The 26,305-nt window shown below is 41.1% G+C and overlaps 1 protein-coding gene across 2 annotated transcripts in view; it reads right to left on the reverse strand.

Annotated features, from left to right (window-relative positions):
- The window catches only part of Dpp4 (dipeptidyl peptidase 4), an 86,686-nt gene that overhangs the window by 55,043 nt on the left and 5,338 nt on the right, over positions 1-26,305 (reverse strand). The gene's annotated exons all lie outside the window — the stretch shown is intronic.

The following is a 26,305-nucleotide window of genomic DNA, read 5'->3' on the forward strand; positions in this document are numbered from 1 at the left end:
CTACTTTTCCTGAAACTTGGTGGGATCCATGGGCTTCTATACTCTGCTAGTAGGGACCCAAATACAAAGTCTGAAATCATTTTTTTTAATTCTTTTTACAGCGTGTGTGTGTGTGTTTGCTTGAGGGAAAGTCATGTGACCTGCCACTGAACACAGTACCTACCCTCTCTGGCCTCATTGGTTCCTATGCCTTCAAGACATGCCATAAATGTCATGTTTAAAGCTGAACTCTCAAAAATTCCCTATTCTTAGCATTTGGAGCAGACAGGAGTCCCTACATTGAACACCATGACACAATTGTTCCTTATGGGGCAATGAACCTCTGTCTGATTAGATTCAAGGTCCATTACACAGGAGGGAATTCATGTCTGATACTGTAAACCTGGTAAAAACACATAGGTCAGACTGTCACAGACCCCACTGGGTAACATATTATTGTTGTTTAGTTAAACTGGCATGACAGGAAACTGCCTCCTAAACATCTGTTTTTATACCCATAGATCAATGCCGCTCTTAGCCTTATTGAGGGAAATTTCTCTGTAAAATGAACTGTGGCACTGGGAAACATTTTTCTATGCTCACTGTGCAGTTTTCTCAGTCAGGCCACATGCTTTTTTGAAAGCAGTGGGGGGAGGGGTTGAGGTCAGAAATGTTTGTTGTTTTCTTGGGCTTGCTCCAACACATACACGTTTTATTACTTGATGTAAGATTTCATAACACAAATGTTATACACAAGCTGAAGTGGTCAGTTTCCCCGATCCCAGAGACTGATAATGAAGAAAGGATGCTTTTCTCTGCTTCCTCAACTTTTTCATGTACACAGACACCTCTACTCACAGCATCAGGCATGTAACAGGCATTCCAGTAAGAGGTGCACTCACAGCCCATGGGAAAATCATTCTCTTATAGAAACTGTTCTTTCAAACGAAGTTCTTAACAGTTGTTCTTTTGACCTAACCTGACAATATCTTCTGTCTGCCCATTAAACCTCTTGTTTTCATAGATAAAATTGTCACTTCTCTTTGTTAGTTCACCGATGTTGTTTAAACCAAATATGTTAGATAGGTTGAAGAAACGTGAAAAACCCATATGTTTTTTCAGTTCAACCCTGTGCATCTCCCTATAAGTAGTAAAGGTATTTGTCTTTATGAGCAGAAAGACAGCAAATGGGCAAAATCTGCCCTTGACTTTCCTTCAAGCAAGAAGTTAAGCATTGTGCTACTGAAAATACTTTGAAACTCCTGCAGTGGAGAGGAGTGTCACAACTGGATTTGTTCACTAATGCCCTCAAGTGTTTGTGTCCACCTGGCTATTCTTTCCTATCTCAAATAGTTAAGAAGCAAGTTTTATTTGATAAATACTACTGAGGATATATATGCTACTACCAAGAGCTACTAGTCTAAAATGGACATAAAACACACCCCTAAATTAATAGAAATTGAAGTATAGTGATTATAGACATCCACAATCCTATTATTTTCTTCTGCATAGAGTTGGTTTGTACCATAGAAAGGGAGGAGATATGTATATGTACACACACATACATGGGTATATAATGAAAGAGACACTACCATAGAACATATATCATTGGCTCTTGATTTTGTAAGAAGGGAAATAAATTAATACTTGATAATAAGTTACACAGTTCTATTTTATTTAAATAATATTTAATGGAAATTTACTTGCCAAGGTCTTCTCGGGGTTGCCCAGATTTCTAATTTAAAATGCTAATAAGAACCCCCACCCTAGTTGTAGGCCAGCCGGCAAGACTGCTGCAGGCAAGACTGCCCACCATGACCCCCCCATCGGACCCTGTAATCTACAAGTCCCACTCTGTCCCCTAGCCCCCTTTCCCCAGACCTCAGTGGCTCCCTGAGACACAGACTACGCCAGCTCCTATTGAACCAAGAGGTGAGTAACTGTTCTCCCAGCTAGTCAGCCCAGTCTCTAGGCCTTGGCTCCAAGGCACAACCCATGCCTCCCCAGCCCCACCCATTGCAACCCAGTTGCAGGCAGGCAAGGCAAGACTCCTGCAGGCATGCCTTCCCACCAATCCTCATTGGACCCTGTAACATACAAGCCCCATTCTGTCCCCCAAACCCACCCATCCCCCCTCAGAGACCCCAGCAGCTCCCTGAGACATAAACACCATTGGCACTGATTGGAGGAAGAGATGGGTAGATGCCAGTGCAAGAATACATTCAATAACACAAAGAGCAATATGGCACCATCAGAAACTAGTGGTTCTACTACAGCAAAACCTGAACATCCCAATGTAGAAGAAGCAGAAGAAAATGACCTTAAAATGACTTTATGAAGATGACAGAGGCATTTAAATGGGAAATGAAAAATTTCCTTAAAGAAATCAAGGAAAAGACAAACAAAAAATTGGAAGAAGTCTATCTTGGCTTCAAAAAAGCCAAGAAAACCAAGTAAGTAAAAGCAATCAAACATGTGAAGGAAACAGTTCAAAACCTGAAAATTGAAATAGAAACAATGAAGAAGACACAAACTGAGGGAATGCTGGAAATGGAAAATCTGAGTAAACGAACAGGAACTACAGATGCAAGCACAACCAACAGAATGCAAGAAATGGGAGAGAGAATCTCTGGCATAGAGAATATAATAGAGGAAATAGATTTGTTGGTCAACTATAGCATTAAAGCCAACAAAGTCATAACACAAAACATCTGGGAAATCTGGGACACCATGAAAAGACCAAACTTAAGAATAATAGGCATAGAAGAAGGAGAATACCAGCCCAAAGGCACAGAAAATATATTCAACAAAATCGTAGAAGAAAACTTTCCCAACCTTAAAGAAGGAAAAGCTTATGAAGATACAAGAAGCTTACAGAACACCTAATAGACTGGACCCCACCCCACAAAAAAGTCACCTACCCCCATAATAATCAAACCAATAAACATATAGAATAAAGAAAGAATATTAAAAGCTGCAAAGGGAAAAGGCCAAGTAACTTATAAAGGCAGATCCATCAAAATAACACCCAGCTTCTCAATGGAGACTCTGAAAGTGAGAAGGTACTGGACAGACATTATGCGAACACTAAGAGAACACAGATGCCAGCCCAGACTGCTATACCTAGAAAAACTTATAATCACCATAGATGGAGTAACAAGATATTCCATGACAAAACCAGATTTAAACAATACCTGTTCACAAATCCAGCCCTACAGAAGGCACAAGAAGAAAAAAATCCAACCTAAAGAAGTTAGATGAACCCACAAAAACACAAGCAATAGATAATCCCACACGAGCAAATCCCAAAGAAGGGAAACACACATACACACAAACACACACACACACACACACACACACACACACACACACACACACACACAATTCACCTATAAAAAGAAACAGGCTAACAGAATGGATACAAAAACAGGATCCATCCTTCTGAGGACACACCTCAACTTCAAAGACAGACAGACACTACCTCAGAGTAAAGAGTTGGAAAAAGACTTTCCAATCAAATGGACTTAAGAAGCAAGCTGGTGTAGCTATCCTATCATCTAAAAAAATAGACTTCAAACTAAAACTAATCAAAACAGATTGAAAAGGACGTTACATATTTATTACAGGAAAAGTCCATCAAGATGAAGTCTCAATTCTGAACATTTGTGCCCCAAATACAAGGACACCCACATATGTAAAAGAAACATTACTAAAGCTTAAATCACACATCAACCCCCCCCCCCCCCGCACTAGTAGTGGGAGACTTCAACACCCCACTGTCACCAATGGACAGGTCTGCCAGACAGAAACATAACAGAGAAATAAGGGAACTAACAGATATTATGACTCAGATGTACTTAATAGACATCTACAGAGCATTCCACCCAAACATAAAATAATATACCTTCTTTTCAGCACCCCGTGGAACCTTCTCTAAAATTGACCATATACTCAGTCACAAAGCAAATCTCAACAGATACAAAAAATTAGAATAACCCCCTGTATCTTATCAGACCACCATGGCTCAAAGTTAGAATTCAACAACAACACAAATTGCAGAAAGCCTAAAAACTCATAGAAACTGAACAACGCTCAACTGAATCACCACTGGGTAAAGGAAGAAATAAAGAAATTAAAGACTACCCAGAATTCAAGGAAAATGAATGTACAACATACTCAAACTTGTGGGACACTATGAAAGCAGTACTAAGAGGAAAGTTCACAGCATTAAATGCCTACATAACGAAGTTGGAGAAACCTCACATTAGTAACTTAAGGGCACACCTGAAAGCTCTAGACCAAGAAGAAACAAACTCACCCAGGAGGAGAAGATGCCAGGAAATAATCAAATTGAGGACTGAAATCAATAAAATAGAAACAAGGAGAACAGTACAAAGAATCAATGAAACAAATAGTTGGTTCTTTGAGAAAATCCACACGATAGACAAACCCTTATCCAAATTAACCAAAATGTAGACAGAGAACATTCAAATGAACAAAATCAGAAATGAAAAGGGAGACATAACAACAGACAACAAGGAAATTCAGAGAATTATCAGGTCACACTCCAAAAACCTGTACTCCACAAAATTGGAAAATCTAAAAGAAATGGACAATTCTCTGGATAGGTACCACACACCAAAATTAAATCAAGACCAGATAAACAATTTAAATGGACCTATAACCCCTAAGAAAATAGAAGAAGTCATTAAAAGTCTCCCAACAAAAAGCCCAGAATTTCAAAGAAAAGCTAATACCAATACTCCTCAAAATTTTCCACACAATAGAAACAGAAGGGACATTGCCAAACTCTTTTTATGAGGCTACAGTTACACTGATACCCAAACCACACAAAGATGCAACAAATACTCAATAAAATATTGGCAAGTCAAATCCAAGAACACATCAAAAAATTATCCACCATGACCTAGTAGGCATCATCCCAGAGATGCAGGGATGTTTCAACATATGAAAGACTGTCAATCTAATGTACCATATAAACTGAAAGAAAAAAAAAACCCACATGATCAGCTCATTAGAAATCTCTCATTTCATGCTGAGAAAGTCTTTGACGAAATCCAATAACCCCTCACAATAAAGGTCTTGGAGAGATCAGGAATACAATGAACATGCCTGAACATAATAAAGGCAATTTACGGCAAGCTGACAGCCAACATTAAATTAAATGAAGAGAAACTCAAAGAGATTCCATTAAAATCAGGAACAAGACAAGGCTGTCCACTTTCCCCATATCTATTCAATATGGTACTTGAAGTTCTAGCTAGAGCAATAAGACAAATAAAGGAAATCAAGGGGATACAAATTGGAAAGTAAGAAGTCAAACTTTCACTATTTGCAGATGATAGGCTAGTATATGTAAGTGACCCCAAAAATTCTACCAGGAAACTCCAAATGCTGATTAACACCTTCAGTAATTTGGAGTGATACAGATTAACTAAAAAAAAAAAATCAGTAGCCCTCCTGTATACAAATGATAAACAGGCTGAGAAAGAAATCAGAGAAACATCACCCTTTACAATAGCCACAAATAATATAAAACACCTGGGGGTAACTCTACCCAAGCAAATGAAAGACTGGTATGACAAGAACTTTAAGTCTTTGAAGAAAGAAATTGAAGAACATATCAGAAAATGAAAAGATCCCCCATAGACAGGTAGACCCAACATAATAAAGATGGCAATCTTACCAAGAGCAATCTACAAATTCAATGCAATCCCCATCAAAATCCCAACACAATTCTTCACAGACATTGAAAGAACAATACTCAACTTCGTATGAAAAAAAAAAAAAACCAGAATAGCTAAAATAATCCTTCACAATAAAGCAACTTCTGTAGGCACAACCATCCCTGACTTCAAGCTCTACTATAAAAACTACTTGGTATTGGCATAAAAACCAACATGTGAACCAATGGAATCGAATTGAAGACACTGACATTAGTCCACACACCTATGAACACCTGATTTTTGACAAAGAGGCCAAAATTGTACAATAGAAGAAAGAAAGCATCTTCAACAAAGGGTGCTGGGATAACTGGATGTCAACATGTAGAAGATTACAAATAGATCTATATCTATCACCATGCACAAAACTCAAGTCCAAGTGGATCAAAGACCTCAACATAAATCCAGTTACACTGAACTTGATAGATGAGAAAGTAGGAAGTAACCTTGAACTCATTGGCACAGGAGACTACTTCCTAAATACAACACCAGTAACACAGACACTGAGAGCAACAATTAATAAATGGGACCACCTGAAACTGAGAAGCTTCTGTAAGGCAAAGGACACCATAAATAAGACAAAATGACAGCCTACAGAATGGGAAAAGATCTTCACCAAACCTACTTCTGAAAGAAAGCTGATCTCCAAAATATATAAAGAACTCAAGAAACTAGACATCAAAATAACAAACAATCCAATTTTAAAAATGGGGTACAGATCTAAACAGAGAATTCCAACAGAAGAATCTCAAATGGCCAAAAGACATTTAAGGAATTGCTCAACATCTTTAGTCATTGGGGAAATGCAAATCAAAATGTATCTGAGATACCATCTTATACCTGTCAGAATGACTAAGATCAAAAACATTGAAGACAGCTTATGTTGCAGAGGATGTGGAGTAAGGGGAACACTCCTCCACTGATGGTGGGAGTATAAACTTGTGCAGCTACTTTGGAAATCAGTATGGCAGTTTCTTAGAAAACTGGGAATCAATCTACCTCAAGACCCAATGATACCACTCTTGGGCATATACCCAAGGAATGCTCAATCACACTAAAAGGATACATGCTCAACTATGTTCACAGCAGCATTATTTGTAATATCCAGAACCTGGAAATAGTCTAGAAGCCCCTCAACTGAAGAATGGATAAAGAAAATGTGGTACATTTACACAATGGAGTGATACTCAGCTGTTAAAAACAATGACATCATGAGATTTGCAGGCAAATGGATGAGACTAGAAAGAATCATCCTGAGTGAGGTAACCCAGACTCAGAAAGACAAACATGGTATGTACTCACTCATAAGTGGATACTAGATGTAAAGCAAATGATAACCAGACTACAACCTACAGCTCCAGAGAAGTTAGCGAAAAGGGAGGACTCTAAGAGGGACACATGGATCTCCCTGGGAAGGGGAAATAGATAAGATCTTGAGTAAACTGGGGGTGAGGGGCCAATAGAGGGGAGGGGATGGAGGATGAGAACATGAGGTAATAGGAAGGTTGAGTTGGGAGAGGGACAGAGTGGGAGAGCAATGAAAGGGGTATCTTGATAGAGGGGGACATTATGGAGTTAGGGAGAAACCTGGTGCTAGGGAAATTCCCAGGAATCCACAAGGATGACCCCAGACTAGACTACTAGCAATAGTGAAGAGGGTGCCTGAACTGGCCTACCCTGGTAATCAGATTGGTGAATACCCTGTCATCATAGAGCCTTCATCCAGTAACTGATGGAAGCAGATGCAGAGATCCACAGCAGAGCACCAGGCTGAGCTCCAGGAGTACAGTTTAAGAGAGGGAAGAGGGATTCTATGAGCAAGGCAGCAGGGGTGGTGTGCATGTCAAGATCACGATGGGGAAATCGACAGAGACAAATGAACTAAGCTCATGGGAACTCACGAACTTTAGAGTGACAGCTGTGGAGCCTGCATGGGACTAGACTAGGCCCTCTGCATACAGGAGACAGTTATGTAGCTTGGTCTGTTTGAAGGGCCCCTGTCAGTGGAATCAGGATCTACCCCTGGTGCATGAGCTGGCTTTTTGAAGCCCATTACCAATGGTGGGCTGCCTTGCTCAGACTTGATGCAGGGGGGAGGGGCTTGGTCCTGCCTCAACTAATGTACCTGACTTTGCTGACTCCTCATGAGAAGCCTTGCTCTTTTGGAGGAGGGGATGGGAGTGTTGGGGAGTGGATAGGCTGGGGGGAGAGCAAGAGGTGGGATGAGAGGGAGGTCTGCGGTAAGTATGTAAAATGAATAAAAAATTCTTAGATTAAAAAATGCTATTCATTTTTATTAATAATTATACTAATTAGTTAATGATTAAAATTAATAATTGAGTCTAAAATTTCCTTGAGATCCCCTTGTATCCAATGGGCTACTATTTCTTTCATGCTGCCTTCCCCCTCTGGCCTTGCTCAGTTCATTCTCCCATCAGACTATTGCTTTCTAAGTCATTCCTCTGAGCTTCACTCAAGCTCCCTTCTGTGCATGATATTCCTTATGGATCTGCACACTGATGTTCCACGCATCAAGGAAGATGACTCACTGCTGCTATGGCCTAAGACATCCCTGCAGGGCCCACACCTGCCTTCCTTTGGGTTGGGTTCATTCAGGTGCTGAGCAAGCTGAATGCAAACCAGTTTCTACATACTCACAAACAGTCCCCAAGCCTGGCCACACTGGAGCAAATGAGAACAACGAATGTTCTCTCTCTCTCTCTCTCTCTTTCTCTCTCTCTCTCTCTCTCTCTCTCTCTTTCTCTCTCTCTCTCTCTTTTTTTCTCTCTCTCTCTTTCTCTCTCTCTCTCTCTCTCTCTCTCTCTCTCTCTCTCTCTCTCTCTCTCTCTCTCTCTCTGTGTGTGTGTGTGTGTGTGTGTGTGTGTTGTCTTGCCATTTGATAAGCAAGACACATTGGAAGACAGTTTGGAAACATCCAGATAAGTGAGGTTGTGTGAGATGTGAGTGCCAAGTGCAGGTTTTGACCTTTGTCAAGTTCACAGTTTGCTGCCAAGGTACAACCTATTCTGTCGCAAGCATGTAGGACGTGCTCATGTTTGCCTCTCTCTTCCCTCGTCTCCTTGCTCCCTGACAAGGCACTGCTGCAGCAACAGATGAAGGTCCTTGGCTGATCTCATCATGGTTTTCGGCACGACCTGGGACATGCCGTTCATTTGACTTATTGGTTCAAAGCGTTGTGCCAGCCAAGGAAAGCAGTTAATCATATGTTACCCATCAGCGCATAAAGAAATGCAGTCCTCTTTCATTTAGAATTTTAGGAAAGAGATTAGATGTATTCTGCTTTACTTTCTTGGCTGAAACAATGTTGAACCATGTGAAAATGGCAGTTGTCAGTCATAAAAATCAGAATAGTAGCATTCAAAATGGATCAGCCTAATAATAAACTCTCACCAAAGGGTTGGGGCAGTATAATGAATCCTAGCTTCAGGATCAGAATTATTTCCAGATGAAAAGTGATCCTAGAATGCTAAGATCCAGATAAGAGAGACAACAGTTTGGCAGAGCTGCCTTGATTTTGGCCAATAGTCACAGTGTGTGTAAAGCATATTTAGTTTTCAATAATTATGTTCATTCATCATTAATCTTTTACCTCCTGAACTCTGATTTGTAATATTGCTACTTTGCAAAGATAAACTGTTTTGGAAATTAAATAGCTAATGAAATACTTCTAAAGAGAAATGTACTCCTTATGACTCACAAATACATAAAGTTGTTAATAAAAAAAAACAGGCAGAAGAGGTATCTGGTTATAGTTTGTGGGTGCCATATGGCAACCAGTCAACATTCTGTACTGATGTTTGTTTCTATGATGAGTACAAAGAAATAAAACAGGTGTTAATTCAGAATTCACTCTTATAAAATATCAGCCTTGACAGACAAAGAAAGAAAAATCAGTAAGAAGAAAGAAGCAGTTAATGGACAGGCTTCTCAGACCCTGAGGCTGGGTTACAGAGCCAGCTCCCATCTTCACTGAGTCACAAAACACCAGAAGAATAGCAGAGCAGGTGGCTTTGAAAGCCAAGGACCTGGTTTTGAGCACAGACTTGCCTATTGCATGCGGGCTTGGGGGACTATTGAATCCTTGCTATGACTCAGATCTAACTCATTTCAGTACTTTTAAGAGGTGCAACCTTGAGAAGAGGTGACTAAGTCCTGAAGATCCCACTCTCAGGAATGAGTTTAAGCCTTATAAGAGGGGTGGGAGGAATGAGTCCCTCTCTTTTACACCATGTGAAGATGCTGCTGTTAAAAGATGTCATCAAGAAAGCAGTCTCATACCCAATGCTGAACTGGCTAGCACCCTGACTTTGACTCTCCCATGTTCTAGAACTATGAGAACTAATTGTCCGTTTTTTGTAATTACCCAGCCTTGGATATTTTGTCACAGCAGCACAAAATGACTAATACAGAAATTGGTAGCTGCGAAGTGAAGAGTTGCTAAGCAACATTGGAACTGGGTGACGGAATAGAGCCTGGAATATGTTTTGAAGCACATGTCAAAATGTGCTTCGTGCTGTTGCTGTGAATGTAGCACTGAGGGCAATGTTAGTAAGGTCTCCAAAGAATAGAGCTTCAGAGAAAGACTCAGTCTTCTTTGAAATTAATCTAAGTGATCATGTTAAGAATGATGGGGGACAGAATCAACTAACCTTGGGGCTCCTAGGAGCTCAGAGAGACTGAACTGACAGCCAGGGAGCCTGCATGGGACTGATCCAGGCTCTAGATATATGTTATGGTTGTGTAGCTTGGTCTTCTTATGAGACTCCTAATAGTGGGAGCAGGGGCTGTCACTGACTCTGTTATCTGCTTCTGTGACCCTTCCCTCCTTCTGGATTGCCTTGTCCAGTCTTAATAGAAGAGGAGGTGCCTAGTCTCACTGCAACTTGATATGCCATACCTGACTGATATACATGGGAGGCCACCTGACCTTTTCTGAAGAAAGAACAGGAGTGGATGGGAAGGGGAAGGAAGGTAAGAGGGAAGAGACTGGGGGTAGAAGGGAGGGGAAACCTCGGTTCAGATGTAAAAGAAAAACAAACAAACAAATAAATGGTGGGAAAAAAAAACAAGGACAGCACAGGCCACTCTGATGAAGTTTTAGAAATGAGGACTATATTTCTGGGAACTGGAGGAAAGCCCATCCTTTCTTAGAGTGGCAATGAACTTTGTGTCTATGCTCTAAGGCTTTCTGAAAAGTAGAATATAGGAGCTATGATCATGATTGATTTAGTGAAAGAAATTTCTAAGCAAGGTGTTCAGGGCATTTTGTGGGTTCTCTTAACTTGTCTATAGCAAAATACAAGAATAAAGACTTGAACTACAGAAGGAGTTGACAATAAAAAGGGAAAACAAAGCTTAAATAGTTGGAAGGGAGCCCGAGGCTGTGTGTTCCAGTTTGTTTAATGGTGCTTAAGATGAATGCCACAGACTGGCTATGACATGAGCGGTAGAAGTTTATTTGGCCAATGGTTCTGGAGACAGGAAAGTACAAGATCATTAGTTCATGTCTTATAGGCACCTCACCGCTGAATTCTAGAAAGACATAAAGTACCACATGGCAACAAAGTCTGCAGGAAAGGGCAAAGGTATATGGAACTTCCTTTTATAATAAACCTACTTCTGCAAACACAACAATAATCCACTTGACATAGTGGAGCCCTCACTACCTGACACCTGCTGTAAGCTCTGTCTCTAACCCTTCTGCACTGGAGTTAAACAGTCAACGCAGAGATCGCAAACCACAGGGTTATTCAAAGAGACCTCATCTCAGGTTATTTCAGAAAGCCATAGGGCCTGTACAGAGAACTATCTTGGTAGCATTGCTCTAGAAAGCCCTAGTAGGACAAAGTTCAGTAGAGCAATGAGATTGAGTCTGCCAATGAGATTCTAGAATTGGGCCAGAATGGGCAAACTAGCTCAACATGCCAGCCTGGAGAAGTCAGAGGCACAAGACTTCAACCCAACCCATAAGAGATGCTGTATGGGTTGTGCTTAGCAAGAGACTGAAGATCTAACCCCATTGGGTTTGGGGCTTACCTAGGACCTAATATTCCTTTCTTGCCTTTTTCTCTCTTTTGAAATAGTAACCCCTGTCACATTTCTGTCCCACCACTGTAGTTTAGAGCATGTAATATGCTTGATTTCAGTTCCACAACTGGAGAAAACCTACCTCAGGATGAGTTGTCTCTTGAGTTTCATTCATGTCTAATTTAAATATGGCTCTTCACTTGGCACTTTTGAGTGGATGCTAGAATTAGCTTCATGAGTTAAGAAGGTTACTGAACGTACCTGGCATGTGAGAAGGACATGAATTTCAATGTGGTGGAATGCTTTGGTCTAAATGTCCTTCAAAAACCATGTGTTAAAACTCTGTGTTGTGGTGTTAAGAGACAGGGTTTGCAGACATTACATGGAGAGAGAGTCCTTGGAACTCACAGCTTTAAATGGGAGGTCTCCACCAAATCCCAACCCTCAGAGCTCAGGGAACCCTCAGAAGAGGAGGCAGAAAGAGTGTAAGAGCCAGAGGGGATGGAGGACACCAGAAGAACAAGGCCCTCTGAGTCAACTAAGCAAATCACATATGAGCTCACAGAGACTGAAGCAACAAGCACAGAGCCTACATGGGTCTGCACTAAGACATCTGCATATATGTTACAGCTTTCAGCTTAATATTTTTATGGGACTCCTCAGTGTGTCAACAAGTGGTTCTTTGATTCTAGTGCCTGCTCTTGGGGCTTTTTTCCTTCTGTTGGGCTGCTGTGTCCAGCTTCACTGTGATGGGTTTTGTTCTATTTTATTGTATTTTATTTTGTCATGTTTGCTTGTTATCTCTATGAAGCCTGATTGTTCTTTTCTAATGAGAGACAGTATCTTAGTTAGGGTTTCTATTGCTGTGTAGAGACACCATGACCACTCTTACAAAGAAAACATTTAATTGAAGTGGCAGCTTACAGTTTCAGAGGTTTAGTTCATTATCACTGTGGGGAGCATGGAGGCGTGCAGGAAGGCATAGTGCTGGAGAAGGGGCTGCTATATGTTGATATGCAAGCAACAGGAAGTAGACTGTCTCACTGGGCTTGGCTTGAGCGTGTAGGAGACCTCAAAGCCCACCTGCAAAACGACACACTTCCTCCAACAAGGCCATACTTCCTTCAACATGACCACACTTACTCCAACAAGGCCACACCTCCTAATAGTGCCACTTCCGTTGGAGGTCATTTTCATTCAAACCACCACAGACAGAAAGGGAGTAGATCTGGAGGGGAGGAGAGATGGGGAACTAGGAGGGGTGGAGGGAGGAGAAGCTGTAATCAGGATATATTGCATGATAAAAAAAATATAAAAGGAAGAAAATGACAAAAATGAGAGACAGGGCTTGTAGGAAAGTGATTGAGTCATGAATCTGCTCTCATGGAGGAATCTGAACTTTATAAAAAAAAAAAAAAAAAAAAAAAAAAAGCTGGGGTGAATTATCAAGTCCTTCTGTCCTGCCTTTCTGCTATTGAAGAGACACAAAGGTCCTCGGCAGACACTGAATTCTACATAGTGCAGTGGTCCTAGGCTTCTCATCCTCTGTAACTGTAAGACAACTTTGTTTTTCACTAATTACCCAATCTTTTGTTTTTTGTTATAGCAACAGAAAACGGCTAAGATAGGCATTTAAAGACCCAGGTTTTCAATTCACCAATTTGACATAATAGCATTGTGAGGCTTAGGGAAGTTTTCAGTGATGAGATGAGGTAACAATCTAATATACTTTATTCAAGACCTAGATTTAGGGAACTCTACAGCTATGCTGCAATGTGTATTATTGTGTTGTTCCAAGCATTCTATAGAAAGAAAGAAAGGAAGAAAGAAAGAAAGAAAGGAAGGAAGGAAGGAAGGAAGGAAGGAAGGAAGGAAGGAAGGAAGGAAGGAAGGAAGAAAGAGAGAAGGAAAGAAAGAAAGAATTGAAAAATGTTCTCTGGAGCATCTAGCAATGAGGTTGAGACTAATTCAATGTCAAGAAAATAACAGCCAGTTAAATTTTGCTATGTTACTAATAGAAGTGTGTAGCTTAGAGACCCAAGATTTTGCTCTGTTTGGGATATACACACTCCCTACTTTAAGAAGTGCACCTAGCAACCTCTGACCCCCACCTACACTGAGCTGCCTGCATACCCTGCTTCAAACAATGGAATACACTTTTATGTTCAAAACAAACATCAGTGATTCCCTTTTCATGGACAGTTCCTATGCTAATATGTCTTTAGATACTTCTAGGTATGGGGGTGAGAAGGTTGATCCAGTTCACACTGTTCTGAGGCATGTGAAATAAGCTATTATATCTTTTAGATTTTAGAGTGATCTTTTAGAGAGAATGAGCTATTAACATCTTACGTCTTTGCCTAATTGGACGTGCAAACAATTAAAATCAGAAATATCGGCTGTTGTCAGTGTTTTTGATCTTAGCCATTCTGACAGGTGTAAGATGGTATCTCAGATACATTTTGATTTGCATTTTCCTGATGACTAAGGATATTGAGCAGTTCCTGAAATGTCTTTTGGCCATTTAAAATTCTTCTGTTGAGAATTCTCTGTTTAGATTTGTACCCCATTTTTTAATTGGATTATTTGGTATTTTGATGTCTAGTTTCTTGAGTTCTTTATATATTTTGGAGATCAGTCCTCTGTCAAATGTGGGTTTGGTGAAGATCTTTCCCCATTCTGTAGGCTGTTATTTTGTCTTATTTATGGAGTCCTTTGCCTTACAGAAGCTTCTCAGTTAAAGGAGTCCCATTTATTGATTGTTGCTCTCAATGTCTGTGCTACTGGTGTTATATTTATGAAATGGTCTCCTGTGTCAATGTGTTCAAGGCTACTTCCCACTTTCTCTTCTATAAGATTCAGTGTATCTGGATTTATGTTGAGGTCTTTGATCCACTTGGACTTGAATTTTGTGCATGGTGACAGATATGGATCTATTTGCAATCTTCTATATGTTGACATCCAGTTATCCCAGCACCATTTGTTGAAGAGGATATGGAGTAAGGAGAACACTTCTCCACTGATGGTGGGAGTACAAACTTGTATAGCCACTTTGGAAATCAGTATGGCAGTTTCTTAGAACATTGGGACTCCACGGGCAGTGGTGGCTCACACCTTTAATCCCAGCACTTGGGAGGCAGAGCCAGGTGGATCTTTGTGAATTTTAGGCCAGCCTGGGCTACCAAGTAGTTCCAGGAAAGGTGCAAAGCTACACAGAGAAACCCTGTCTCAAAAAAAAAAAAAAAAGAAAAGAAAGAAAGAAAAAAAGAAAATTGGGACTCAATCTACCTCAAGACCCAGTGATACCACTCTTGGGCATATATCCAAGGAATTCCCAATCATAACACAAGGACACTTGCTCAACTATGTTCATAGCAGCATTATTAGTAATAGCCAGAACCTGCAAACAGCCTAGATACCTCTCAACAAAAGAATGGATAAAGAAAATGTGGTACATTTACACAATGTAGTATTTCTCAGCTGTAAAAAACAGTTCATGAAATTTGCAGGCAAATGGATGGACCTGGAAAAGATCATCCTGTATGAGATAACCCAGACCCAGAAAGACAAACATGGTATATACTCACTCATAAGTGGATACTAGATATAAAGCAAAGGATAATCAGACTACAACCCACAGCTCCAGAGAAGCTAGGAAACAAGGAGAACCCTAAGAGAGAAGCATGGGTCACTCTGAGAAGGGGAAAGAGATGAAATCTTCTGGGCAAATAGGGAAGGTGGCAGTAAATGGGAGGGGATGGGGGATGTGAACATGAGGAAATGGGATGGTTGAGTTGGGGGGAGGGATGGAGTGGGAGAGCAATGAAAGAGGGAGCCATTATGTGGTTAGGGAGAAACCTGATGCTAGGGAAATTCCCAGGAATCCACAGGATGACCACAGCTAAGACCCATAGCAATAGTGAAGAGGGTGCCTGAACTGACCTAACTGTGTAATCAGATTGGTGAATACTCTATTATCCTAAAGCCTTCATCCAAAGAATAGAGCTTCAGAGAAAGACTCAGTCTTCTTTGAAATTAATCTAAGCGATCATGTTAAGATTGATAAGGGACAGAATCAACTAACCTTGGGGCTCCTAGGAGCTCAGAGAGACTGAACTGACAGCCAGGGAGCCTGCATGGGACTGATCCAGGCTCTAGATATATGTTATGGTTGTGTAGCTTGGTCTTCTTACGAGATTCCTAATAGTGGGAGCAGGGGCTGTCACTGACTCTGTTATCTGCTTCTGTGACCCTTCCCTCCTTCTGGATTGCCTTGTCCAGTCTTAATAGAAGAGGAGGTGCCTAGTCTCACTGCAACTTGATATGCCATACCTGACTGATATACATGGGAGGCCACCTGACCCACATTGAAGCACCAGGCTGAGCTATGGGAGTCCAGTGGAACAGAGGGCAAAGGGATTACATAAGCAAGGGGGGGGGGGAGAGGTTCGAGATCATGACGGGAAACCCACAGGGACAGATGACCTGAACTTGTGGGAGCACATGGACACTAGACTGACAGCTGGGGAGCCTTCATGGGACCGAACTAGGACCTCTCCATGTGAGTGACAGTTTTGTTGCCTGGTCCATTTGTGGACCTCTGGCAGCAGGACCAGGATCTATCCCTGGTGCAAGAGCTGACTCTTTGAAGTGCATTCCGTGTGGTGGGATGGGATGCCTTGCTTGGCCTCGATACAGGGGGTGGGGGTGGGGCGTGCTTGGTCCTGCCTCAACTGAAAGTGCCAGGCATTGTTGACTCCTCATGGGAGGCCTTACCTTTCTGAAAAGTGGATGGGGGTGGGTTGAGAGAGATGGGGGGTGGAGAACAGGAGGAGGGGAGGGAGTGGGAACTGTGGTTAGTATGTAAAATGAATAAAAGAAGTAAATTTTTAAAAATTTAAAAGATAATAAATAAAATCAGAAACATCACAAGAAGGAATGTGCTGGATGGAGAAAAAGGGTTATGTAACCCAAATCAAAATATGAAAACATCCTCTCTACTTCCTAGTAGTTAGCTCCTTCTCTCAAACTCCATAAGAAGATGCCCCAAACAATAGCCAGGCTCTTGAGTATTCTTCCACTTGGGTGCCCTGCTGTCTTTCTAGGAAGCCTGGTTTCCTTGCCAATTTGTAATCTGTATGTGCCTTCCCACCCCCCCAATTCTTCTAAAAAGACATGAAACTTTAACCATCAAGAAGACACCAAGACCCTGGAAACAGTTAGGCTTGTTACACATCTCAGGGTTTTGAACTCAGAATGTGTGTGTTCTAAAACCTTAGACACAGTTCTTCCCTGCACTCAGCATTTCCTTAGACTTTCTCTTCTGTTTGTGCATCTGTGCAACCAAGTTTTATACTAAATCTCTCTGCTTAAACACCTAGTGTGACTTCTAGGTTAGCATGAAACCTTAGTAGATACTCATTCTTCTTACCTAGAAATAAAGTCTGCAGCCGCTATAAGATTGCAATATCTAGATCTGGAATTGCAGTTTTTCTTGAATGACCGAGTGGGAAATAATTTGGGTTTTGTGGTCGATAAGTTTGTCTGGTGCTGTATTTCCATAAAACTTTATTTACAAAAGCAGATGGCCAATGTGGAGTGTTAAATAAGTACCTCCACATTTCTCAAAACAGTGCGCAATAAAACAAAGCACACACCTCTCAAGATTAGATTAACAGACACTGAGATTGATGTAGAAGACCTGGAAACAGAAAGAACACAGCCCCACAGAGCTGCAGAGAGCAAATGGGCCCCGTATTTGGGTCAAGACGAAACAATGCTACCTGCCACTGGTGTGGAATGATGAACTGTGTTGACTGCCACAAGGAAAGGTCCAGGAGGATCCACACAGAGCCAATGCTACAGAGGGCTGCAGGCTCACTTATTCCTTTTGGAGGCAACATGAACCTTCATTCTGATGATAGCTACTCTCTCACCCCTTGACAGAATTCTCTTGGGAACAAACAAGACATAACCACAGGGCCTAAACTAATACAACAAGTGTGTCTATGCCTTGCTGAGCTGCCTGACTGTGTGGACCAGTGTAATCTGAAGTGATGAGAAATTGGTGAAGGAGAAAACTTCTTAAGTATAGGGAGAAATGACTCACAAACCACATCAGATGGCTTCAGCCTAGGGGTAGTTTCTCTGATGACAAATATCTGTAAATAATTGTGGAGAGATATTGGTGAAGGGCATTATCATGCAAGCTGGGAGTGATCAGCTGGCATTTGGAAGAGTACTCATCACTTAGGGAAGCTGGAAAACTCTAATATTGACTCACTGAAGAACTTTCCAGAAAGATTTATAAGCATAATCAACAAAGCTGCTCTTTGGGACAGATGTTCCTAATCCAAGATCCAAGGAAAAGCAATCATTGGAAAATGTCCCATAGAAATGGTTCCTTTTCCAGTGTTTACCAGACCAAAAATTTAGCACCACTGGGCACATGGTAAATGTTACTACGTTTCAAGCCCCTAGGGCTGCTAAAAAACAAAAACGCTTGGAAATGCATCCAGAATCACATTTATGGCTCTTCTAGCATTCTTTTGGTATGCTGCACAGTTTTAGGCATTGTATGTTTTATTAACTTACTTTTTCATCTTTGCCTTACCCAGTGTTAGAGATAAGTAGACCAAGACACAGATAGTTGTAACCAAAGTGCCATGACTAATAAACACCCAAGCCACAACTGAACAGGCAATTGGCTCCAAGGGATGTGGTTGTGACTTTCTTTTAAACCTCTCTAAACATCTGGGCAAGTAACTGCACGTGGCAAATGCTATGAGAGCAGATTTTGTGAACTGGTGGGAGTGAGTTAGGTCTTACGTAGGTGTGAATTCAGTGCTTTCAGCTAATTGCAATAGGCAGTCAGCTGAAAGTTGACCTGTGCATGGACCTGGAGGTGACATGACAGGTGGCTGGTCTCCTCTCACAATCAGAGAGGAGAGCAGCCTCTGGAATGTAGTAAGTATGGCAACTCCTGGGAGGATTTGATCCATCGCCATTCCCTCTTCCACGTGATTTCCACCATCTTTCCTCTAAACTCTCGAAAAGTAGTCAGGGAAGGCTCCTCAATACAGGTTTCTTCCACTTTTTTTTTTTTTTTTTTTTTTTTTTTTTTTTTTTTTTTTTTAAGGATTCCTAGATCTTTGGCTGAATAATGCATGCCCTGTGATAATACATTTTGAAGAGTATGAAATTACCTAATGGAAAACATACAACTTCTTCATCAAAGTCACTCAGGGACTCATTTTCTACTGGACTCATTCTTGTGCCCCTGGCCCAACCTTTTGCTTAACCTTTTCAGTTCAGAGGGATGCGGACTCTTCCTTTCTGACTACCCCTGGCCATCCTATGCCCCACAGCCTTGGTTTCCTGACTTGCAAAGGGCATGGTCATCATCTCAGCATTTCCCTTTCGAGCATTTCAATTTCTCTTCACTATTTACTTCTTCCTGGTCCTTAAGAGTGCATGAGGAAGATCACTCTTAAGGAAATGCTAGCCAGACCTTGCTACCTCTTTGAGCCATCTGCCTATTCTCGTGTGCTAGTGCAAGCCTCACAAGTAAACAGTCTGTCTCTGTATCCTCAGTTCTCTTCTCTCACCATCCTTCATCATGCCTCAGTCCATCACTGCTCAGTCCAAACTTACCTCTTCTTCCCCATCTTCTCCTCTTCTTATTTTCTACACCAGATATTTGGCCAGTTGATCAGAGCATTTTATATCATTCTTTGAATACACAATCTAAAGTGTCTTTCTTCATCAGATTACAATTTCACCAAAAAAGTGATTGCACCTTTCTTTGTCAGACCAACTAGTGCTGTGCAAAAAGCAGTTTTATATGATCTCCTGCAGGACGATGTGAGTCTGTATTTATGAACATATTATGTAAGGAATGAACTGAGTACCCCATGTTGTCCTCTGACTTCCATACATAGGCTGTGGCATGAGCATTTGCACACACAAATAAGTGTTTTTTTTTTTTTTAAAAAGAATACTCTTCTAGTGATAACTCTAATTCACATACAGTGCTATTCAATGTTATGGGTGCTAGAGATATAACTGAAGAAAACATGAAAAACTAGCTCGCTGGAAGCTGGCATTCTAAAAGGGGAGACTTGGTAGCAAAGAAGTCAGCAGTGGTGCAAGCCAGGTGGTAATAAGTGCCACAGAAAAACCAAGCAGGGAGTGAAGAGGAGTACTAATTTCAGGATGTATCTGTTTTTACCAGGAGAGACTAAGAGGGGATGGATAAGAAACATTTAAAACAAGATCTGAAAGTGAGCAAGGGAGCATCATACAGACTCAGGCAATAGTTTTGGGAGAAAGGGGATCGAGGGGGACCAGCTACCGAGAGATAGGAGGGAGCTCAGACGAGTGGGGCTCAGACTTGACGGCCAGCTGATCGCTGCAATAGCTGTTTTCACTTTAAGGAGATGGGAAGTTCCGAGGTGAGAAGGACATGATTTGCCTATGTTGAGATACGACCACTGCATTTGTTTTCTATTGCTGTTCAACAAATTACCACAACCTCAGTGGATTAATAACCAATCCCACCTCCTAGTCCCCAGCATATTAACCCTGAGTTCTGTAGGTCACCAAGTCCAGCCGACCATAGCTGGCTCTTCTGCTCTGAGTGAGCATGAAATCAAGGGTTGGCTGGCCTGGGTTCGAATTTGGAGGCTCTGAGGAGAAATCTGCTCCCAAGCTCACCGCACTGTCGTCAGGCTCGTTTCATTGGGATTGTGAGGCTGGAGTATTTGTTTATTTACTGACTCAGAGTCAGGGCTGCTGTCCCCTCTTAGAGAACGCACACATTCCTAGCCACATGGGTTCTTCATCTTCCAAGTCAGCAAGAGGAGCCAGAAATCCTCACTGTACCTACAATCTCTAACTTCCTACTTTGTGACTAATCAGATGGTGTTAACAAAAAACTATGGGGTTTTGAAGTAAAGCGGGGGGGGGGGGGGGGGGGGGGGGTGTTGTCTTTTAAGGATGTGAGAGATTATGGTATGTTTATGATTGGATAGAAATGAGCAGAATAATGATCCTGCACAAGAGGAATAGTTGAATCTTTGTTTGGGGGCAAGGAAAAAGGGATGGGACACATGGCACAAACGCAGGGCATGGCTTTAGGTAGGAACTGGAGACTGGGTCCAGTATCCTGAACGAATGCATAGATGGGCTGGGTAAGAACTCAGTTATCTTTAAGTGGTCTTGGCTTCTTATTAAAATAGCAGGGAGGATCCTAACCTGAGAATGAGTAGGAAGTGCAGCAGAGGCTTGAGGGGTCGTACAAAGAATCTTCTGTTAAGGGGGTGGGCAAATCAGGGGATTTCCAGAAATGGTTTCCTCCACTGACACAATGGACCAGAAGTGAGCTATGAGTCAGGAGCAAGGGGCCACTCTGTCTTGGATATTCTCTTTGGTGTGGTCAAACTGCTTCCATTTAGACAGAATTGTTGCTATGCCTACTAACCCTCTCCCCCAATACACACAGACATACACTAAAACTTAAAGGAGTTGAGACATCAGCTAGATTATTTTGTCTGTGTAAAACTGTCACAGTTTCTAGGGATTTGAGGTTATTTTACTTGCTTTTCATTTGTTTATTTTGTTTTTATGACCATTAATTATTTTTGTCTTACTTTTCCTGAATTAATTTTTATAGGTCTAATTTTTACCATCTTTTAAAAATCAGCTCATTTAGGGCTGGAGAGATAGTTCTGCAGTTAAGAGACTGGCTGCCCTTCCAGAAGCCCCATGTTTTATTCACAGCACCCACATAGTGGCTCCCAACTGTCTGTAACTCCAGTCTCAGGGGATCTGATGCCCTCTTCTGACTTCTTTGAGCACAGCATGCATACAGTACAAAGATATGCATGCAGGCAAAACACTCATACACAATAAATAAATAAATATGAAAATTTTAATTGCTCATTTTATATTGACTGCTTTTGTCAAGGTTTACGGCTGCAAATTGGATAAAATGTGATAGTTTTTATGTATTCTTTTGAGAAACTGGATAGTAATTTTCTTTAAGTGTTTCTGACTTTCTCTACTGCCTCAAATTTGTATATTAAATATTGCAAATTCAGTTCTTTCTTGCTTATACTTTCTTTGGAGGCCAAGATAAGGAAAATGCTGAAGTCAACATGCCCTTGGGAAATAAAATAAAATAAAATACAGTCTTACAATAAACTCTTGTAGTTAGGAAAGCAAATGAGCAGAAAGTTACAAGTTCTAGATCTCTGGAGAACAGAGCTAGCTTGATGCTTGTCTTTTTGCTGGAACTTATGTCCTCCTAAGGCAAAGAACAGAGAGCAATAGCAAGATGGATGGCAATCTCACAGCCCATCTCTCTTCTGTCTTTCAGAATTCTCAATTCAACTAAAATGGTCTCTCTTCCCTGCACTAAAGAAAGAAGTTCCTCTTCAGTCCTAGAAAGGCTGACATTTATCAGTCTAGTCCAATCATAGTGATCTGTTTTCCTTGCTGATAATTAGTTTAAAAATAGAGAAGGGACAACATTTTAGCCAATGTTTAAAAAAGTCTGCCTCAGGCCAGGGGGTTTCTAGAAATAGGTTCCCCATTGAAGCAGTAAGCCACTGAGGAGGAACAGCATCCCCTCCTTCCCTGAAAGAGCCCTGTGAGCAGGTGATGCAGCATGCTACAGTATCAGCTATAGTACAGCTGTGATCAACCGGAACAAAAGACAGGAGAGATCCCGTGGAAGACACGCTTGAGGAAAACTGCCAAATAATGTGAGGGTGACCGAGTGGAAAGGCAAAAAGATCTCAGGCCTTGAGAGTGTTCTCTGGTAGTGATGCTAACAAACTAAAACACTGCCCTTTTTCTAGACTTCCAGTTAAGCAAAATGCTGATAATAAAACAATGATGAGACTCTGCATTTTAAACAACTGGTCAGGTTCTGGTTTCCTACAGACAAAAAAAAATATCCCATTTAATATAATCTTCATACCGAATCCTGGGGATGTAAATTTCTGGTAACTGAACATATAAGTGTGACTTGTATGCTTTGAGTCAGCTTGAAGACTGGGGGAATGGAAGAATTATATTCAGGCCCAGTAATCATTAATCTTTCTTTCGTGCTTGGCTAGTTTCCATAGAAGCTTTCCTGGACAGGACTTGACATTTGCTTTTGAATGCTCCCCTAGCACTTTGATCATTTACTAGAAGAGCTCTCAGGTCTCTTATTACAGTTAATGTTCAGGTTTCCTTTAATATTGTGAACCATTTGAGGACAGAGGTCAGAGCTATCGTCTTTACATCCCTCCTGACAAAGTGCCACCATTTACAACATGCTCCAAGGATATTTGCTGAACAGGAAAACTGCAAAGCTGAGCTAGAAGGCTCTGAGCTTGGCCTTGGGAGGAGAATTGGCCAGAGGCACTTTAACAGATTAGTTCATGAAAATTCTCTGCTTGGGCTACTCAGATGATGGCTCTAGGAATCCTCTGCACTCCTCCCTCATTCCTCACATTCCTACGATGCCTTGCCTCTGAAATATAGTTCACTAAAACAAACTTACTTCATCTCCAGGACACCATCATCTCCCTTCCCACAGGTACAAACTAGCCCCTGCCCCAAAACACTGTGCATCAGGGATCAGAGATATATATTTTCAGTGTAACTAATATCATGCCTTACCTGTACTTAGACCCTCTAGTGGCTCAAAACCATACTTAGACTAAAAGAGAAACGCCCTTCTGTATTTATCGTCGCCCCATCCCATTTTACTTTTCTTTTGTCACAGTTATTTGCTATCATCTGAATTGATTTCTGCGCTTGCCTGTAATGCCCCCGCAGTAGACTATATAGGCCCAAGGAAGGTGGTCCTTATGCATATTTCTTGAGAAACTCTTAATATAAAAATAAGTGTTGCTGGGTTGACAAATACTGCCATAGTTACTCTAGGACTTTAGCCCTGAAGAGGTGCTAGGTCTCACAAGTCTCACACTTGAAGTAATTACATTGTATGGAGTAAAAGAATAAATAAGTATAAAAAAGTAAGACTTACCCATGAGAGATTTGTAGTACTGAGCTTAAGTAAGGTGGGTATGAATAGGGGCCAGCTAACTCAGATTAGGGACTGTGAAGTCGAGGAAAGCATGCATTGTGGTCCCACATTTATGCTCTGTTCTCACTATTCCATTTTCTTCCTTTATAGTCGGAGCCACCATGGCTCCCAGAAAGCAAAGAACAAGATCACTACAGGTTTTGGCTCTGACTGCTGTGGGATGGTCTGTATGTCAAATTGCTCTGATTGGTCAATAAATAAAACACTGATTGGCCAGTGGCCAGGCAGGAAGTAGGTGGGACAAGGAGAGAGGAGAATTCTGGGAAGCGGAAGGCTGAGGCAAAAAGACACTGCCAGCCACCACCATGACCAGCAGCATGTGAAGACGCCGGTAAGCCATCATCCATGTGGCAAGGTATAGATTTATGGAAATGGATTAATTTAAGCTATAAGAACAGTTAGCAAGAAGCCTGCCACGGCCATACAGTTTGTATGCAATATAAGTCTCTGTGTTTACTTGGTTGGGTCTGAGCGGCTGTGGGACTGGCGGGTGACAAAGATTTGTCCTGACTGTGGGCAAGGCAGGGAAACTCTAGCTACACTGACTTAAGTTACTTCTATGCAGACCTAAGATGGGTAAATTATATAATGTAAGCTCATGGATCTATTTTGTTCACACAGTGAATCAAATACTGAAGAAATGTGTACATCCTCAAGGAGAGAGAAGGGTCTATAAGCTATAGAAAAGCACCATATGAAACTATCCTTTGGAAGTACAACATAAAACTGAAAACCCTATACTTGGAAACTAATAAAACAGCTCAGAAGTGCTAAGTGTGTGGCTTCAGGTTATTCCCAAATTGAGAGGCCACCTTCTTGTGGAGGTCGTAACGGAGCTGTGAGGACTAGAGGTGGAAATATTTACAAGATACTGATATACATCAATGAAAGGATTAGCATTTAGTCATAAGGCAATGATTAAACTTTAACTCCGAAAAACTGGCCATCAAAGCATTTCTTCAAATCAATTATTTCTGAGAATTGGCAGGCTCAGGGGAGACTAAAACACAAAAGATTTGGATTCCCAACACCAAGTACTTACTTGCAAGCCCTAAGTTTTCCATATTCTAGTGTCTTTAAGTTTAAAAGATAAGATATGAATCTCTCTCTCTGAAATTGACTATTCTGTGAAGATTAGATGGAATAATATAACTTGTATTGGAAACAAAGCAAGTGTAATATAATGTTGGTGAGAAATCAGAAGGAGTTGTTATTACTATTACTACTTAATGTAATACTATTAATGAAGCAGGAGGGAAAAAACAGGGACAATTAAGGGGACACAAGAAGGAAAAGACCGCCCAACACACACACACACACACACACACACACACACACACACACACACACACACACACACACACACTGGAGTCTGCTTCGAGACTTGCCAGTTGAGAATGAGAGTCAAGAATACAATTAACAGAACTTACTATAAAGGTTGTCTATATAGAGATATTCATTTTATATAGAGATCTTTTCAAATAACAATTTTTAAATAGCCGTGAACAATGTTTAAGTCCTAAGCATATGTGCCTTTCAAAATGGTCTTATCTCTTGTCCTAGATGTGAACCCACAATTTTCTGGATATTTTACAAACAAGCCTATAAACATGTTAACTCCCCAAGCAATCTTGTGTACTAGATTTTATCTTATCAGCTGTAATGCTGTCCAGTGCACCCGGTAACAACCGTATGATCTCATCGAGTTCTTTAGCAACCCTTTGAGATGTAACTTCAGAAGGCACCAAGATCTTTCATAAGACTATTGTAAAAATACATAAGCTCAACTCCCTCCTGAGAAGCTCATACCTATGCTTAGATGTATCCTATTCTTTCCCTGGGTGCCTCTTTCCATTAACCTTCTATGTTAAAAATCTCTTTGTAATGCACTCCAACTCTTTCTCATACTGGCATGTCCCAAAATTCTTGTTGTGAAGTCAAGGATCCCAGCTTCATCTGAATGAGTGGAGGTCTCTGAATGGAACTTCTCCTGTTTTTGCAGGTGGCGTCATGGAGCTGTGTCTCTTGGCTCACTCCTACTCCCACTGTCAATAAGACCATTCAAAAACACAGATGCTGGCCTAGGGTATCCCAGGGGTTAGAGTACTCAGCACTCATGAGGCCCTTAATTTAATCCCCAGGATTCTCCAACATCATATAGGGTTATTGGGTGGGAAAGTCTGGAATGTTCATTCTTCAAGTTGTTGCCTGCATATAGCTTTTTATAGGAATAGAGGCCTCTGGAATAAGCTCTTTTCCTCAAAACATTTAAAATGTAGAGATTAGCAGTGAAGACATGTTATGTTATAGTCATGTAAATTAGAAGCTGTAACAATTATGTTAATAAGACCCAACTGAACTGATTTTATACTTGATCACAAGCTAACAAAATGACAGTCGGGTTTAACAATATCAAGTATCAGCTAGAGGC

Source organism: Peromyscus maniculatus, chromosome 4 (assembly GCF_049852395.1).
Source record: "Peromyscus maniculatus bairdii isolate BWxNUB_F1_BW_parent chromosome 4, HU_Pman_BW_mat_3.1, whole genome shotgun sequence".
Taxonomy (NCBI): domain Eukaryota; kingdom Metazoa; phylum Chordata; class Mammalia; order Rodentia; family Cricetidae; genus Peromyscus; species Peromyscus maniculatus.